Genomic DNA, 16,083 nt, shown 5'->3' with positions numbered 1-16,083 from the left:
AATCACTGAAATCTGTGCCCTTGTATGGTCTCCATAATGCATGGTAGACTAGTGGACACTAAATGGCATGATTGCCAGATATTGCCCCAGTCCCCTCCGAATCAGTCAGAAATTCTGCTCCTCCTCACCTCTCTCACATAGAAGCTAAAGCATGTACACTCTGACGTTCATCGAGAAATCAACACTCCCAGTGCACTGGGAGACAGTCCAGCTCACAGGAGCTCTGCTCCCACATAGACAACTGGATTTTTTTTGGTAAATATGGGTTATATCTGCACTTTCCTTTTTAAATGCCATTGAGTCTGAGATTAATGCAAGTACACATGCAAACATAGTATTCTTGAGCTCACTGAATGACAGTGGGTGCTTTGATACTCTCAGCCAATGGTCTCCTCATCCAACCCCATCTTTGCTGGGAAATCAGTGTCTGATCTTGCACCAGGCGAGACCTTCTGAGGATCACTGGCCCTGTTGATTTCACTGAGGACTGAGAGCTGTGCGGAAATAAAAGAAAATGCAAATTATCTTGATAAAATTGTGGATGGTGATGACAGCTGGCAGAGCTGGGGGAGGGGTTTTTCAGGGTGTCATAACTTTCAGGGTGGTTCAGGAGCAGGGTTCTCCAGTGTATTGCGTGAGGTCTTGTTTTCCCTCCGGAGTCTGAGATGCTTCAGGCCAGCAGGAAGACCAGGAAGACCTTCCTTCCAGACAAGGAAGTTTGGGCATGGAGTGGGCATGGGCAGTGATTGTGGGTGGCATGCAAATCCTGATCTAATGCTTTTGCTTCTTTACAAAATCATTGACATGCCCTTGATAATTCAGTGGCATGTTAATTGTTCAGCACCAGCCACAAACCAAGGGCACATCACTCTGATCAACAGTCAGGTGACCAGGTTTTAGCTGGCCATATGGAAGAGAGAGATATCTGAGTCACTTACATCTATTAAGGTCTCGGTGTTCGTTAACACTATCTCAATGGGGCAAGAGGATGGCAAGAAGTGCCTTTGTGTATCACACAACTGCACTGGAAGAATCAGCCACTGGCAGCTCATCGATGCTAGCTTAGTTCATCTAATCAAAGGAAGAAAGATTGCTTTCAAGTGTCATTCCCGCTTATCACTGCACCTTCATAGTCCCTGGGTCTAAATCTTGGAGCTTTCTCCTTAATATCCACTAATGGACTACATTGATTGAAGGATGTGTCTCACCAGCACCCTCTCAAGGGCAAAAAAAGGATGGGCAATAAATAACGGCCTTGCCTGTGAAGCCTCTATTTGCTGAATTAATGCCAAGAAAAGAAATCCTATCACTGGTGAATTGAGTGTTTAGATCACTTACAAGGTTGGTCAGCATAATTAGGATTAACAGGGAAAAGGCCTTAACTGTTACCATGACGAAACCAGAGCATCTGGGGAAATCCACATGGTCACAGGGAGAGTGAGCAAACGCCACACAGACAGCACCAGAGGTCAGAATCAAACCCAGGCTGCCGGAGGTGTGTGGCAGCTACACAACCTGTTGTAACACTGGTTTTCTTTGCATCTGTGCTGAGCACATGTGTGTGATTGCACACTGGAGTGCTCAGCTATTTCTCAGTGGAGATAAGTTGCCATCCTTTGGTTTACCATGAAGGTTGAAGTGTGCTTGGATACTGGCCTGCCCCAGAACGATTACATCACAGTTTCTGCCTGGATATTGAACACTGGCCTTCACAATTCATTGGCTAAGGTCACACACCAGCTTGAAGGAGGGATCCAAATCCCTTTTGGACCTGGTTTTGACTAATTAGCCAATCACAGGAAGAGGCATGGACCCAGTCTATGGCAACCTGAGGGATGTTGCAATACAAGTAAGATTGTAGACTTTTTTCACTGCTCTCTATGGCAAGTGAGATAGGAAGGTAGGTGGCTCTCTTTAACCACAACAGTCCAGGAAGCTGGAGCCAGAAACTTACAATGCATTGCCATTACTTGTCCTGCATTGCAGCTACTGGGAGCTTTCAGTGGTGATGGCCCTCCTGTAATGCAGATATCTCACTTTGTTCCACGCTAAAGGTCAGGTAAGAGAATTACTCTTCGGGCATCCTAGCCGATATGGCACCCTTGTACTCTCACGGCTGCTGTACAACTCTATGGTCATTCATCCAGTGATGGATTGCAATGAGAATACTCACCGATCCACGTGCCTGGGAATAACAATTTGTACAGAAGCAGTCAGTTGAGCAAATGTTCTTCAGCACCAGTAACACCAGCCTCTATGCACATCTGCAACTTAAAACATCTGTGAAACCTTTGGTAGAATTGTAACAACACCTAGAAGAAATCAACTAACCTGTAAGAAGTTGGTTGATGTGTTCGAGAGCACATATGGGGTTCCTTCATTCTGTGAAATGTATCTTCAAGCTTAATAGTGAGGAATAAGCAGAGCATTGAGCTTCAGAAAAGCTTCTCTGGCTGACATTGTGATCTGCTCAAACTGGACGCTTCCAATGTGTGTTCAATGTGTGATTTGCCCCAAAAGTATATGACTGATGTGAACATAATTCTGGAGGCCCACGGTCATTCATAGCAAAAATGATCTGAATTTCCTGGCGCATAGTCCAACTCATCATTGAGGTGGCACATTGGCAAGTTATTAGGGCTGCTGCCTCACAGCTCCAGTGCCCTGAGTTCAATCCCTACCTCCGGTGCTCTCTGTGGGGAACTTACACATTCTCTCTGTGACCGTGTGGGTTTTCTCCAGGTGCTCCAGTTTCCTCTCAAGATTTTCAGTTTGGTAGGTTATTTGGCCATTGTAAATTATCCCTTGTGTGTAGAGGGGTGCAGAATCTGGGGAGAGAATAAAATGAAATTAGGAAATAGTGTAGTGTAGGAGTAATGTTAATGGGTTCTTAACAATTAGTCTAGATTTAAGTGGGTTGAAGGGCCTATTTCCATGCTGTATGATTCTATGACAATTGGCTGACCCATGATATTAATGCACAGTTAGAGTGTATAATTGACAGATACATTTCCATTAATCCACATATTATCTCTTGTCTTCTGTTGGATGTCCTCTCTGCATTTCTGTGAAAACATGTTTGCTGAAACATTTTGAAGAAATGCCCAGTTTACTGTGTGGTCCTGCCTAGATGCATTTGTTCATACTGTGCCAGGAGTCCCTGTGTATGGTAAGCTGAGCTACTCATAGGCTACCAGCTGGAGTGGGTAGATCCTCTCATTGGTGCCCAACCCTCCAAGCAAAATACCAGTTCTCAGTTCCACTTGTGGAATGGGCAGCAGAGGAATGAAAGATCAGTCATATTTCCAAGTCAGCCACAAATCAAGTGCTTCACTCGTCAGTCTTTAGCCCCAAGGCATTCCAACTTCTGCATTTACTCATCAATATTCCATTCAATTAATGAAGGAAGTAATTTCCCTTTGCTGAAGATTTTTACCAATGAGAAATGATGTATGCAGTTGTGCTGGACTCTGACTACCAACACACTAGGGGGCGACCCTGAGCTTCCTGTTCCCTGCCACTTTAATTCTCCATCCCACTCCCCTACTCTGACTTCACTGTGTGCTCCTGCATTTTATAACGAGGCTCAATGTAAGCTTGAGTGCAGCACCTCATCTTCCATTGGAGCCTATTGCAGGTTCCCAGAGTCAGTAGTGAATTCCTCTTCAGTTTGTCCACTTTCTCTGTCAGGCCCTTTCTGCTGTAAGTCATCCACCTGTAATAATGGCTCACTTTTCTCTCTCCATCAGCACAGTCTGATCTCTTGGGAATGTCCCACAGCCTTGCATTTCATAATCTGTTAAATTGCTTTGTCTGTATTCTCACTCTCAGTTTTTGTTCATTTTCTTTCTCTCTAACCCATTAACCCACTGACTAGACAACCTACACACCTTATTCCCATGGTAACCCTGGCTTCACCCTATCACATATATTCCCTTTGTCCTATTCTCCCTCCCCACCCTCCCCTGCAACTTAGAACTATCTTTTCCCTCCTTTCCGGTTCTGACGAAGGGTTAGCACTGTGTCTCTTTCACAGATACCATCGAAACCGCTGACTGTTTCCAGCATTTTCTGTTTGTATTTTAGATTTCCAGCATCAGCAGTTGATCGATTTTCATTTACCTACAGCAGGCACTGCAGAGATATCACCAACAATGTCTCTGCAAAATCCTCCAAACCCACTGGCAGGATAAGTGAACCAACAACTCTCGTTTCCTCTCCCTGGCCAATATCCCCAGCACTGAGGTTATGTCAATCACATGGCCAAAACCAGCCCCCCAGAACACATTCTGTCTGACCTCTGTCAGGGCAAGAGATTACCAGGTGGACAGACGAAAGGCTTCAAGGATATTTGCAAAACCTCCTTGGAGAAGTGTAACATCCCTCGTCACTCTTGAGTGTGCGGCCACTCAGAACAGAGATAGAGAGTTCAAGAGACACAAGAGATTCAGCAGATGCTGGTCCAAAATGTCGACTGTTTGGGAAATCTCTATAGATGCTGCCTGACCTGCTAAGTTCCTCCAGCATTTGAATGAGAAACACTATGATTCTATGATATTTGCAACTCCCCATCTCCCCGTTACCAGTCATTTCAACTCCCCTTCCCACAATATCACTGATATGTCAGTTCTTGGCCTCCTCCACTGCCAGGAGAATTCCAAGCTTAAACTGGAGGAACAGCACCTTATTTTCCGTCTTGGAACCAAGCAGCCTAACGGCATGAACATTGAATTCTCCAATATTCCCCACCCCCTTTCCCCACAACACCCCCCCCCCCCCACCATGCTTCTTCTCTTCTTCCCTTTCTTACCCCTTTTTTCCCTCTCTCTTACCTTTGACCCATCCCCCAGTTGATCTGCTCTCCCCTCCCCCGCACCTGCCTATCACTATCTCTTACCTGCATCTACCTATCACCACCTTGTGCCCACCCCGCCTCCCCTCTTTTGTCCACCTATCACTGCTCTTCTTTTCTCCCTATATATTGGGCTTCCCCTTTTCCTATCTTCAGTCCTGAAGAAGGGTCCTGACCTGAAACGTTGACCACCTGCTTTTCTCCATGGATGCTGCCTGGTCTGCTGAGTTCCTCCAGCATCATAGTGTTTTTCATCTGGATTCCAGCATCTACAGTCCTTTGTTTCTTTTTCTCCTCCAGCACTTTGTGTGTGTGGAGGGAGAGTTAAGGACGTGGATCGAGAACCTATAGTCCATTCACCAGGAGCACATAGAATCACAGCAGAGACAGCAGAAGCAGTACACGGTCTTCCAAACCACCCACTCACCCAGCCCACCACCACCTGTGGCAGGGTCCGTGGATCCCATGCTGGGCTCATCAGTTGTCCCAAACCTGACAGAAGTGGAGTGGAAACATCATTCTCAATCCTGAGGGATGCCTAAGAAGAGAAGAAGAAGAGTTGGAGCCATGATTCCGTGTATGAAATAAGGCAGAAGGGTTAGTCACTGGGTCCAGTTTTTACAAACAACACTCTGATAACTCCTGGATATGACTTGCATTCACAAGTTGGTCTTCTTCTATTTTTACAGCAGAGTGAATAATAACAGCAAAATTGGAACAGGCCATAGAATAAAAACTTGTATTTACACAGTACCTATCATAACTTCAGGAAGTCTCAAGGTGTTTTTCAACTTGTGGTGTATGTTTGAAGTTAAAATGCAGGAAGCATGGGAAAAAATGTATTTAGTAAGGTTCTACAAACAGAAATTGGATAACGACCAAATAATCGATTTTAGTTTTGGTTGAGGAGCGAAAACTATCCACAACAATGGAATGAAGCTGTTTTCTGACTAAATCCTCAGGATCTTTTACAACCACTTGAGAGTGTAGATAGGGCATTATATTAATGTCTCATCTGAAAAACAATCATGCTTCAATTCCCCGGTACAGCACTAGAACATCAGATTCGAATTATATCCGTGAACATCTGGAGTGGGACTTGGAACACGTACAACCTTCAGCCTCAGAGGTACTTGTGTAGCAGTGAGCCCGAGGCCACAATGACAACATCAGAATCTCAGCATAATCAGCTGGATCAACATCAGCATCAACAATCTCACAACCCAGCAGTAGCCCCAACTCTCAAATACCCTTTTGTCAAATCCCTCCTTTTCCAAGTATGGTAACCTCCATCAGACACCAAGACCACACTGCATCTTCCCCACTTCTAACAACTTGACCGGCCTGAATTCCTTCAGCCCACCACTGTCAGCTTTACCATCAGCTGCTGATTTCCTCACTAAATCACTCCCTAAGATTCTCGTTGAAACACACTGGTGGATCAAGCTTTTTGTGAACTATCCAAAAAATCCCCATTGTTTGTTCTCAGAATTATCATGATTAAAAGCAACACACAAAACACCGGAGGAACTCAGCAGGTGATGCAGCATTAGACATCGGGCAGCGGGTCACGATTAAGCCCCTCTGAAGCCTGTTAAAAGCATTAAAAAAATGCAAGTTCTTTACACTCAACAGACCTTCTTGGATCTAGATATTTATCTATATCTTACTGGAGCAGTTAATAAGGACATCATTAACATCTAACTGGGAATACCTTCCACATCTCCATTACCCTGTCGGAGAGATGTTACCTTTGATTTGAATCCTCAGCTGAGCCTTGTTCATTTTCTGCCTGCCTGCTTCTGTTCTCTCTCACTGTTCAGGAACCTGCTTACATCTACATTATCAGTACTTTGAAAGAACCATTGGTGGAATTTTCACAAGTGCACTCCTGATTCTTGGCTGCAACTTCAACAGAAGGTGGCATCCTTGGAGAAAAGGTGTGAGCCCCCTGTCTGTACTCCCTCTGTGATGTCGTCTGTATTCAACAAAATGATGGATGTGGATTGAGAACTCCCACAGAAATTCAATATGCTGATTTATTTTAGTGTCAGCAGAGAGATCTGATTATTTCTGTGCATTGAATCAATAGAATGAAAGCTGCTTTATCAATGTTCTTCCCTCACTCCACACCCACAGAAGATGGTGGGGATTATGACTAGTAATTCCTCACAATACCCCCTTCCTTGACCCAATACCTCCCTCCACAATCCTCTAATGTCCCGTCCCACCCTTCCCCAACACTCAGAGCATCCCCTCACTCCCTCACAACCTCCAACCCTACCCTTCCCAACACTAATACAATGTATACTCCAGAGAAAAGTACAACTCCAGGGCCAATAAAAAGGAAAGTACCTGAAAGAAGTTATCCCACTCTCATCTGGGCCAACCTAAACCAGCTCAGAAGATCAAAAAGATCATGTGTGATCTATTAAGACACACAGGTCATGCCTGACACAAGAGACACAAGAGACAGATGCTGGAATCTGGAGCAACACACAAACAGCTAGAGGAACTCAGCAGGCCAGGCAGCACCTGTGGAGGGAAATGGACAGTCGACGTTTTGGGTCAAGACCCTCTCAGGAAAGAACTGTCCAGATGAAGGGTCTCAACCAGAAATGTTGACTGTCCATTTCCCTCCATAGATGCTGCCTGACCCGTTGAGTTTCTCCAGCTTTTTGCGATATGGATCAAAGATAATGCCTATTTTGTCCCAGTGAAAACTGGTCCAGATTCCTTCTTAAGACATGCAGAGAGCAGCATGCACTTCACCAGATATTATTAAATTTTAGCAAGTCAATACTCTCTGGGAAAATGCGATTTCTAGCCTACTCCTACCTCTACATAGATTGAATGTATTGATAGTGTTTTGATCCACTCCAATCAGTCTAGCTGAAATAGTTCCTCAAAGGGCACACAGCCTTGTCTTTTGTAAACATTTCTGCAAACATTCCTTCCAGCTGAAGCGGTAATTCACTTGCACTCCTTCTGATTTTGTGCGCTGCATTTGGAACTCACAATATGTCTCCTCTACATTAGAGAAGTCCAAAGCACATTGGGTGATCAGACACTCTGAATGTCCTGTTGCCTGTCACTTTAATGCTGCAATCCACTCTTACTCTGACCTCTCTATCTTAGGTCTTTTACAACGTTCCACTGAAGCCCAACATAAGTGCAAGGAACCGCTCCTCATCTGCCCACTGGACACATTATAGCTCTCAGGGACTAAATTGAATTCAGCAATTTTAGATAACCAGCTTTTCCAGTCTGAATCAGAACTGGCCATTTCTGATGACATTGCAGTCCTCTTGATAGGCACTCCATCCACATTCATTCATTCATTCCACCACCAGTCGCAGCAGTTTGTACCATCTACAGGATGCTCTGCAGCAGCTCACCAGGGCTCTTTAGACAGCACCTTCCAAACCCACTATCTCTACCAGTTAGAAGGACAAGGACAGCAAAAGCATGGGGAACACCACCACCTGGAAGTTGCCCTCCAAGCCACACACCATCCTGACTTGGAAATATATTGCCGTTCCTTCACTATCGCTGGGTCAAAGTCCTGGGACTCCCTCTCTAACAGCATTGTTGGTACACCCACACCTCAAGGGCTGCAATGGTTCAAGAAGGCAGCTCGCCACCAACTTCTCAAGGACAACTAGGGAAGGGCAATTAAATGCTAGCTCAGCCTGCAAAGCCCACATCCATACCTCTGCACTGTACTACTGAACCCCAAAGGTGAGTAAGGCAATTAAAATCCTCTGGAGGTCCATTTGCATTTTATACCTGCAGTATAAGTTTCCAATAGTCCAGAAACTCAGCAACTGAGGAGCAGGGAGAGGAGGAAGAGGGGTAGTTCTGCAGCCACCAGTCAGCCTCCCTTCTCCACACTCTCTGCCCTCTCCCCAGCCATGATTGACAACTTACTCATGACATTCCATGCATGATCTTCCAACCACACACTCTCTGTTCCTCTGCAGCAACCTCGCAGCACGTACCTTCCCACCCACAGCAATTACCTCCTCACCTGGTAGGCCCACTGAGGGGTGAACATAAAATTGTCAAAATTCAGAAGGACTCCCTCATTATCCCCTGTTCTGAGCTGTTCCTCTCTCCCTTTCCATAAGTAACAGGACCTAAAAGTTCTCCTTTCTATTAATCAATCTAATTATTGACCCAGCTGCATGCAGTTCAAATAAGCTGCCAATTCTTTGCACAATTTCGAAGCGTGCTGCTAAATCTTCGAGTCTATTCCATTGAACCTCTGCAGTTGTAATCACTGCTGGTCAAAGACACAAGGAGCATCACAGATGAGGGAACAAAATAAAATAATAATGCTGTCTTTCTATCTTGCAAAGGAAATAAAGCTTTAACTGAGTAGACCTCAGTAGCTGGAGAAGCAATCAAAGTCACTGACAATTGGGTTGTTGTAGGGATTGCGTCCTCTTCCAGAGTTTGAGCTTGTCACTCAGAGAGGCTTTTGTATTCAGCTCTGCCTGCTAATTATCTTGAGATGTGTTTGCTCTATCACTCCTTCAGGGGGGTAAAATAAGGCACAGATCGGACTTCCACATCCTTCCCATGAAACTGTGATACCTTTCCAACCCATGTGATATCTGTCTCGAGCACAAACTGTCTTTTCAGAATTGAATGGTGGTATCACAGCTGAGGCCAAGAATGTAAGCTAAGACTATTGTACATTTACACTTTAGGTTGTGTTGTTTCTTGCATACCTCTTGTATTATGGGAATGGTAGTATTGAGGGAGGACCGCATGTGGGAGGGGTGTTTATGAGGGAGTGTTGCATTATGGCAGGGGTGGTGGTGAGGGAGCATTGCATTGTGGGAGGGGCAGTGGTGAGGGAGCACAGTACAGTGGGAATGGAATACAGACCAGGCTAATATTGTGCATTGACCTGATCCATACAATCTACTAAGTTAAGAAGCAGATGTGACCAGGTGGAGAATTTCAGTCCAGCAACATCCATTCATTTGCAGTCCCAATCTCATGGGTCACAGCAGTGACTGGAGATGGTGGGACATTATCTGTTCTGCACATTTCTGATTTCATTTTAGGACTCTTGACATTTTGATAAGAAAAATAAACAGGTTGCATTTTACTTGAAAGTAAGATTCCAGACCAGGCAGAGAAGTTAATGGCTCTGGGAGTACAAATGTACAAATCTCTGGAAGAGTCAGGTCATGAAGATATAATGCAAAAATATCAATCATTCAGGTTTCTTTCTCAACAGATAGAACTGAAAATTAGAGAAGTTGGTATTGGTATTGGTTTATTATTGTCACTTGTACTGAGGTACAGTGAAAAGCTTGTCTTACAAACCTATCGTACAGGTCAATTCATTACACAGTGCAGTTATATTGAGTTAGTACAGTGTGCATTGATGTAGTACAGGTAAAAACAATAACAGTACAGAGTAAAGTGTCACAGCTACAGAGAAAGTGCAGTGCAATAAGGTGCAAGGTCACAACAAGGTAGATAGTGAGGTCATAGTCCATCTCATCGTATAAGGGAACCATTCAATAGCCTTATCACAGTGGGGTAGAAGGTGTCCTTAAGTCTGGTGGTACGTGCCCTCAGGCTCCTGTATCTTCTACCTGATGGAAGAGGAGAAAAGAGAGAAAGTACCGGGTGGGTGGGGTCTTTGATTATGCTGGCTGCTACACCAAGACAACGAGAGGTAAAGACAGAGTCCAAGGAAGGGAGGCTGGTGTCCGTGATGTGCTGGGCTGTGTCCACAACTCTCTGCAGCTTCTTGCGGTCCTGGGCCGAGCAGTTGCCGTACCAAGCCATGATACATCCAGATAGGATGCTTTCTATGGTGCATCAGTAAAAGTTGGTGAAAGTCAAAGGGGACAAACCAAATCTCTTTAGCCTCCTGAGGAAGTAGAGGCACTGGTGAGCTTTCTTGGCCGAGGCATCTACGTGATTTGACCAGGACAGGCTGTTGGTGATGTTCACTCTCAGGAACTTGAAGCTCTCAACTCTCTCGACCTCAGCACCATTGATGTAGACAGGTGCATGTACACTGCCCCCTTTCCTGAAGTCAATGACCAGCTCTTTTGTTTTGTTGACATTGAGGGAAAGGTTGTTGTCATGACACCATTCCACTAAGCTCTCTATCTCCTTCCTGTACTCCGACTCATCGCTGTTTGAGATACGGCCTTCAATGTTGGTATCATCTGCAAACTTGTAGATGGAGTTAGAGCAGAATCTGGCCACACAGACATGAGTATATTGGGAGTAGAGTAGAGGGCTGAGGATGCAGCCTTGTGGGGCACCAGTGTTGAGAATAATCGTGCTGGAGTTGTTGCTGCCTATCCTCACCAATTGCGGAGTGTTGGTCAGAAAGTCAAAGATCCAGTTACAGAGGGAGGTGTTGAGTCCCAGGTCTCGGAAATGAGTGCTTGATGGTCAGTGATGACTCAACGAGCTGAAGGACAGGTTTCTGTGCTGTATGATTTAGAATTCTATGACTCTGTGTATGATGTTAATAAAAATATGAAGCATTTAAAGGAATACATTATAATTCTCTTTATTCCAAGGAGAATTACAAACTCCAAAGGAAAAGAATTTTATTTATGACTATCCAGGGAGATTAGTATTAAAGAAGAGAAATATAATGTTGGCAAAAGGAGTTGTAAAACTAAAGACTGGAAGAGTTTTAGGAAGCAGAAAAATGTGACAAAAAATTATGAGAGTGAACTACCAAGAAATATTCAAAGAAAAGTTTAGAAGTACCTCTTCCAGTGTGTAGAAAGGAGGAGAGGCATGAGGTTAATGTAGTCAGGGTGGAAGCCAGGAATGGAGGAGTGTAATAGATTGGTTCATGGACAAAAAAACAGAGAAGGAACAAATAAGTCATTTTCAGTTTGGTAGTTGGGTTGCCAAGGATTGTCTGCCTAGACCTCAATGATTTACAATATCTGCTGATGATTTAGACCAAAGGATGAAGTGCAATGTGTCCAGATCTAATTACCTTTTCCAAAAAATCCTTTGAATGAATCACTAGAATCACAGAGTCATCAAGTTCGAGAGCTTTACAGCATGCAAACAGACCCTTTGGCCCAACTCATCCATGCCAACCAAATTGTTTACCTGAGCTAGTCCCATTTCCCTGTGTTTGGCCCATATCCCTTGAAACTCTCCCTATCCATGTACCTCTTCAAATGTCTTCTAAATTTTATAATTGTAAATGCTGTAATTTTTCAGCATTAGGGAAGATATGGCATCCTTCACCATCCCAAATCATTTTTCAGCCAGTCAGCACCCTTAAGCAACATGTGATAATGGGCAGATAACTCCATATTTTGTTCATAATGAGTGAGGGATAAATGTTTACCAGGACACTGAGGTCAACTGCCCTACCCCTGAGCAAGTAAGTGACATTAAGAGAGGCATAGAAAGGGTAGATAGTCAGTGTCTTTCCCCAGGGTGGAAATGTCAAATACTGGAGGGCATAGGTTTAAGATGAGAGTGGAAGCTTTAAAAGAAATTTATGAGGTAAGTTTTTTTCCACAGAGAGCAGTAGGTACCTGCAATGCACTGCCGGGGGCAGTTGTGGAAGCAAATATAGCAACGCTTAAGAGGCATTTAGACTGGCACATAAATGAGCAGGGAATGGAGGGATACAGACTGTGTGCAGGCAGATGGGACTAATTTGGATTGGCATCATGGTCGGAATAGACATTGTGGGCTGAAGGGCCTGTTCCTGTGCTGTACTGTTCTATGTTCCATGTTCTAAGTAATATGTTCATAGAGTCATACTACATGGAAACAGGCACTTCAGCCCACCAACTCTGCACAGACCATCAAGCACCAATTGACACTAATCCCACACTAACCTCTTTGTATTCTCCCCACATTCCCATCAACTCCTCCCAAGATTCTACCACTCACCCACACACGAGCAGCAATTTACGGCAACGAATTAACCCGAGCAAGGCATACAGTTTAGGGATGTGGAATGAATCCAGAGCACACTGAGGAAAGCCACATAGGGAGAACATGCATACTCTACACCGTCAGTTCTGGAAGTCCGGACTGAACCCCTGGTCAAATGAGCTGTGAGGCAGCAGCTCTACTCACCTCGCCACTGTGCCACTCAGATGATTAATGAAGCAACCAAAGACTGGATTCTCTTCCATTCTCCTGAGAGAGCAGATTGAGGTTTGGTTTAATATTTTACTTGCAGAGCAGCCCATCGAACAGGGTACTGCTCTCTCAGTACTGCCTGTCAGTGAAATATACTCATTCTGCCCATTCTGCCATAACTCGCATCGACTTATCCTTCTACCTGCTGCTGCTAATCAGGAGTTAATGTTGTTCTGCTCTTCCTTTACCCCACAACTTTGAGAAGACTTTAGAGAATTTTCAAAGAAGAATACAAAGATATTTGGCCCAGCAAGCCTCCTCTTTTCATTGATCTACCTCACCTTCTTGTCTTAATGGTAATTGATTTTCAATCTGCCGATCGCTTTACTAATACCACTCCACCTAATTTATCAGCTTGCTACCTCCTCTCACAAAGGATCTCACAAAACAAATCACAGATCTGTTGATGCAGGAATTCTTCTTTGATATTTAATAACCTGCTGTCAATGCCCGATTGTTTGGAGAATGGCTACCCTTGCAATCTGTTAATCCTCATGTAAAGAGATGGAGTTATCAAAGCAATGATTGTCATCCATGAGAGAGCTCAGTGACTGGCCTCTCTTTTTCAGACTATTGTGCTAACCTTTCCTCCTGTTTATTTTTGATTTAAAATACTTAACTTCTTTGGATTCTTCTGCTTACTTGCTTCTCCCTTCCCATTTTTGGGGGATTATTGTTATTGAAAACTAGAGTTAGTGGGTGGTGATAGAAAGCTGCCAGAGACATAGTAAGACCCCAAGTAACTACAGTACTTGCCTCAGCGTATTCCCATTTCCATGCCTGCCCACTGCAGCACAGGATTACGGAGCATACCAGAGGTCAGATATGAACCTCATCTTAGCTCCCTATTCCACCCCCTGACATCCCACTGAGTCCAGGGGCACTCCGTAACATACCGAGGGACCGGATACGTTTTATATCCAATATTTCTGGGATGTTTACTGCATTTCAATGGGGCGGTGATCTTCATCAAAAATGTTAAGTTTTTTTCACTTTATTTCAATTAATATTAATGTTTTTAATTTGTTAGCAAAAGTTGAATGCAGTTTTACGTCAATGTATTATTTGTCTAATTCTTTAATTGTTTCTCAAGTATTCAAAATGCCTCTGATCATCAGGGATGTTGGCAAACAGGGACGGGCTCTACAATACTGTGAAATGGTGGTTTCATCAGGATGGAACATCAGGATGGTTCCTGGGAGGGTCTTCACTTCTGGTGCCTGTAGTAGTCAATGGTGGGTCTCCCTGCCTCATGGACCGGTCACCACAGGTTGGGAGCTGTGTGGCCATCAATGAATCGTGGGATCACAGGCATCCCATGGAAGGTGAACATGAGGCAGGGGGTCAGGTCTAGTGCAAACCCACCCAACATCTGTTCCATTCTTCCTCAGTGACAACAGAAAGGTAAACACCTCAGCACTCCTCCGGCAGTGAACCTTGAGACTTGTACATTCTTTTTGTTGTCCACAGATCCACACACTTAATTTAAAACAAAATAATCATGAAGAAGGCAGGGTGGACCAGTGGCACAGATGGGAACACCACTGCCTCACAGCCCCAGAGACCCGATTTCAATCCTGTCCTTGGGAGCTGTCTGTGTAGAGTTTAACTTTCTCCCTTTGGATTTCCTCCAGGTGGTCCAGTTTCCTTGCATATTCCAGGGACATGCAAGTTGGTAGGTTAACTGGCCACTGTAAACTGTCCCTAGTGTGCAGGTGAATGGTAGAAGCTGGAGGAGAGTTGATGGGAATGTAAGAAGAATAAAAAGTGGGACTACTGTAGGATTAGTGTAAATAGGTGGTTGATTGTCAGGGCAGACTTGATCGGTTGAAAAGCCTGTTTCCATGCTGTTTGTATCTGTGTCTCTGTGCAATATGGACCTATGATGATAGGGTGAAATAACTTACATTGGGAGGCAGGTCTTTGCAGGGCAGAAACATGTGACATAAAGAATATGTCCAACACATCTCAAATGATGTGAACTGAATGTCAAGGCTCAATGATGCACACATTTCACTTTGCTAATCTTGTAATTTAAAATGCAATTCTGCTGTTTTGTGCATGTTGTTGTATTTATTGTTATATTTATTATTACTGTTTACTCTGTGAGCTTCATGCGAACAAGGAATTTTGTTGCACCCTGGTGTATATGACAATAAACTAATCCAATCTAGAGAAACTAATCCAATCTATTCTGGTAGTGGAGCACTCACTGGGTAAAAGTATAGTTGCAATCTGTAAAGTGAGCAGGCAAAACAGAAATGATAATTCTTATAACAGTGTGTTATCACCCAGGCATAAAAGTAGGATGATATTGTTAAAACTTGTGGAGGAATGTCACCAAACATGCCAGCTGGTACCCGATGTAATGTGATATTCCTGCCACAGAATCACTGGGGGGGGGGGGGGGGGGGTGGTATGGTGACGGTAAATCTATTTTCTTCCAAGCAGTTTGGCAAGAAACAACACCCTGGGAATCACTTGGCAGGCCGGGCAACAGCTAACCATCCATACTTTACAAGGGCAGCAAATCAGAGAACAGAGTCTCCGCTGAAGCCCCTCAGTGATTGCATTCCCCCAGCTGACCTCTCTTCCATGTTGCTTAGTTTATTTCTTTTGGGCAACTCAGTGCACTTCTAGGTGGTCTAAAGTCACAATCATCTTTCAAAGGAAGAATTTCTACCTTCCCAGGCACTGTTCATACAGCTGTCTCTCTCAAACTCTCCTAATTAACTACAACGTATGGAAATCTACACCGTGCCTCTGAAGCATACACCTCTGCTGGCGTGCAGAGTAATGAGCTCTGCGTGGACTGGGACCACCTCATTAACACAACCTTAATGAGTCTCCTTTCTGACAATTAGCACAATCCTCTACTCCCCGAAAAAAAAATCAAATTCCTAGCCACCTTTTGCTCGAAAGAGATTCCTCGCTGTTTCCATTAATACGTTTTTTGGGATTTTATTGGTTCTGGAAGCCAAACTTCATAACATGAAGCTTTCTTTTCTTTGGAATGTGGGTGGTGGGTGGGGTGGAGTTAATGGGCTGTGTTTCAA

Source organism: Pristis pectinata, chromosome 6, assembly GCF_009764475.1.
Source record: "Pristis pectinata isolate sPriPec2 chromosome 6, sPriPec2.1.pri, whole genome shotgun sequence".
In the NCBI taxonomy this organism is placed as follows: domain Eukaryota; kingdom Metazoa; phylum Chordata; class Chondrichthyes; order Rhinopristiformes; family Pristidae; genus Pristis; species Pristis pectinata.
The sequence above is the reverse complement of the archived record's forward strand: the minus strand, read 5'-3'. Positions refer to the sequence as shown.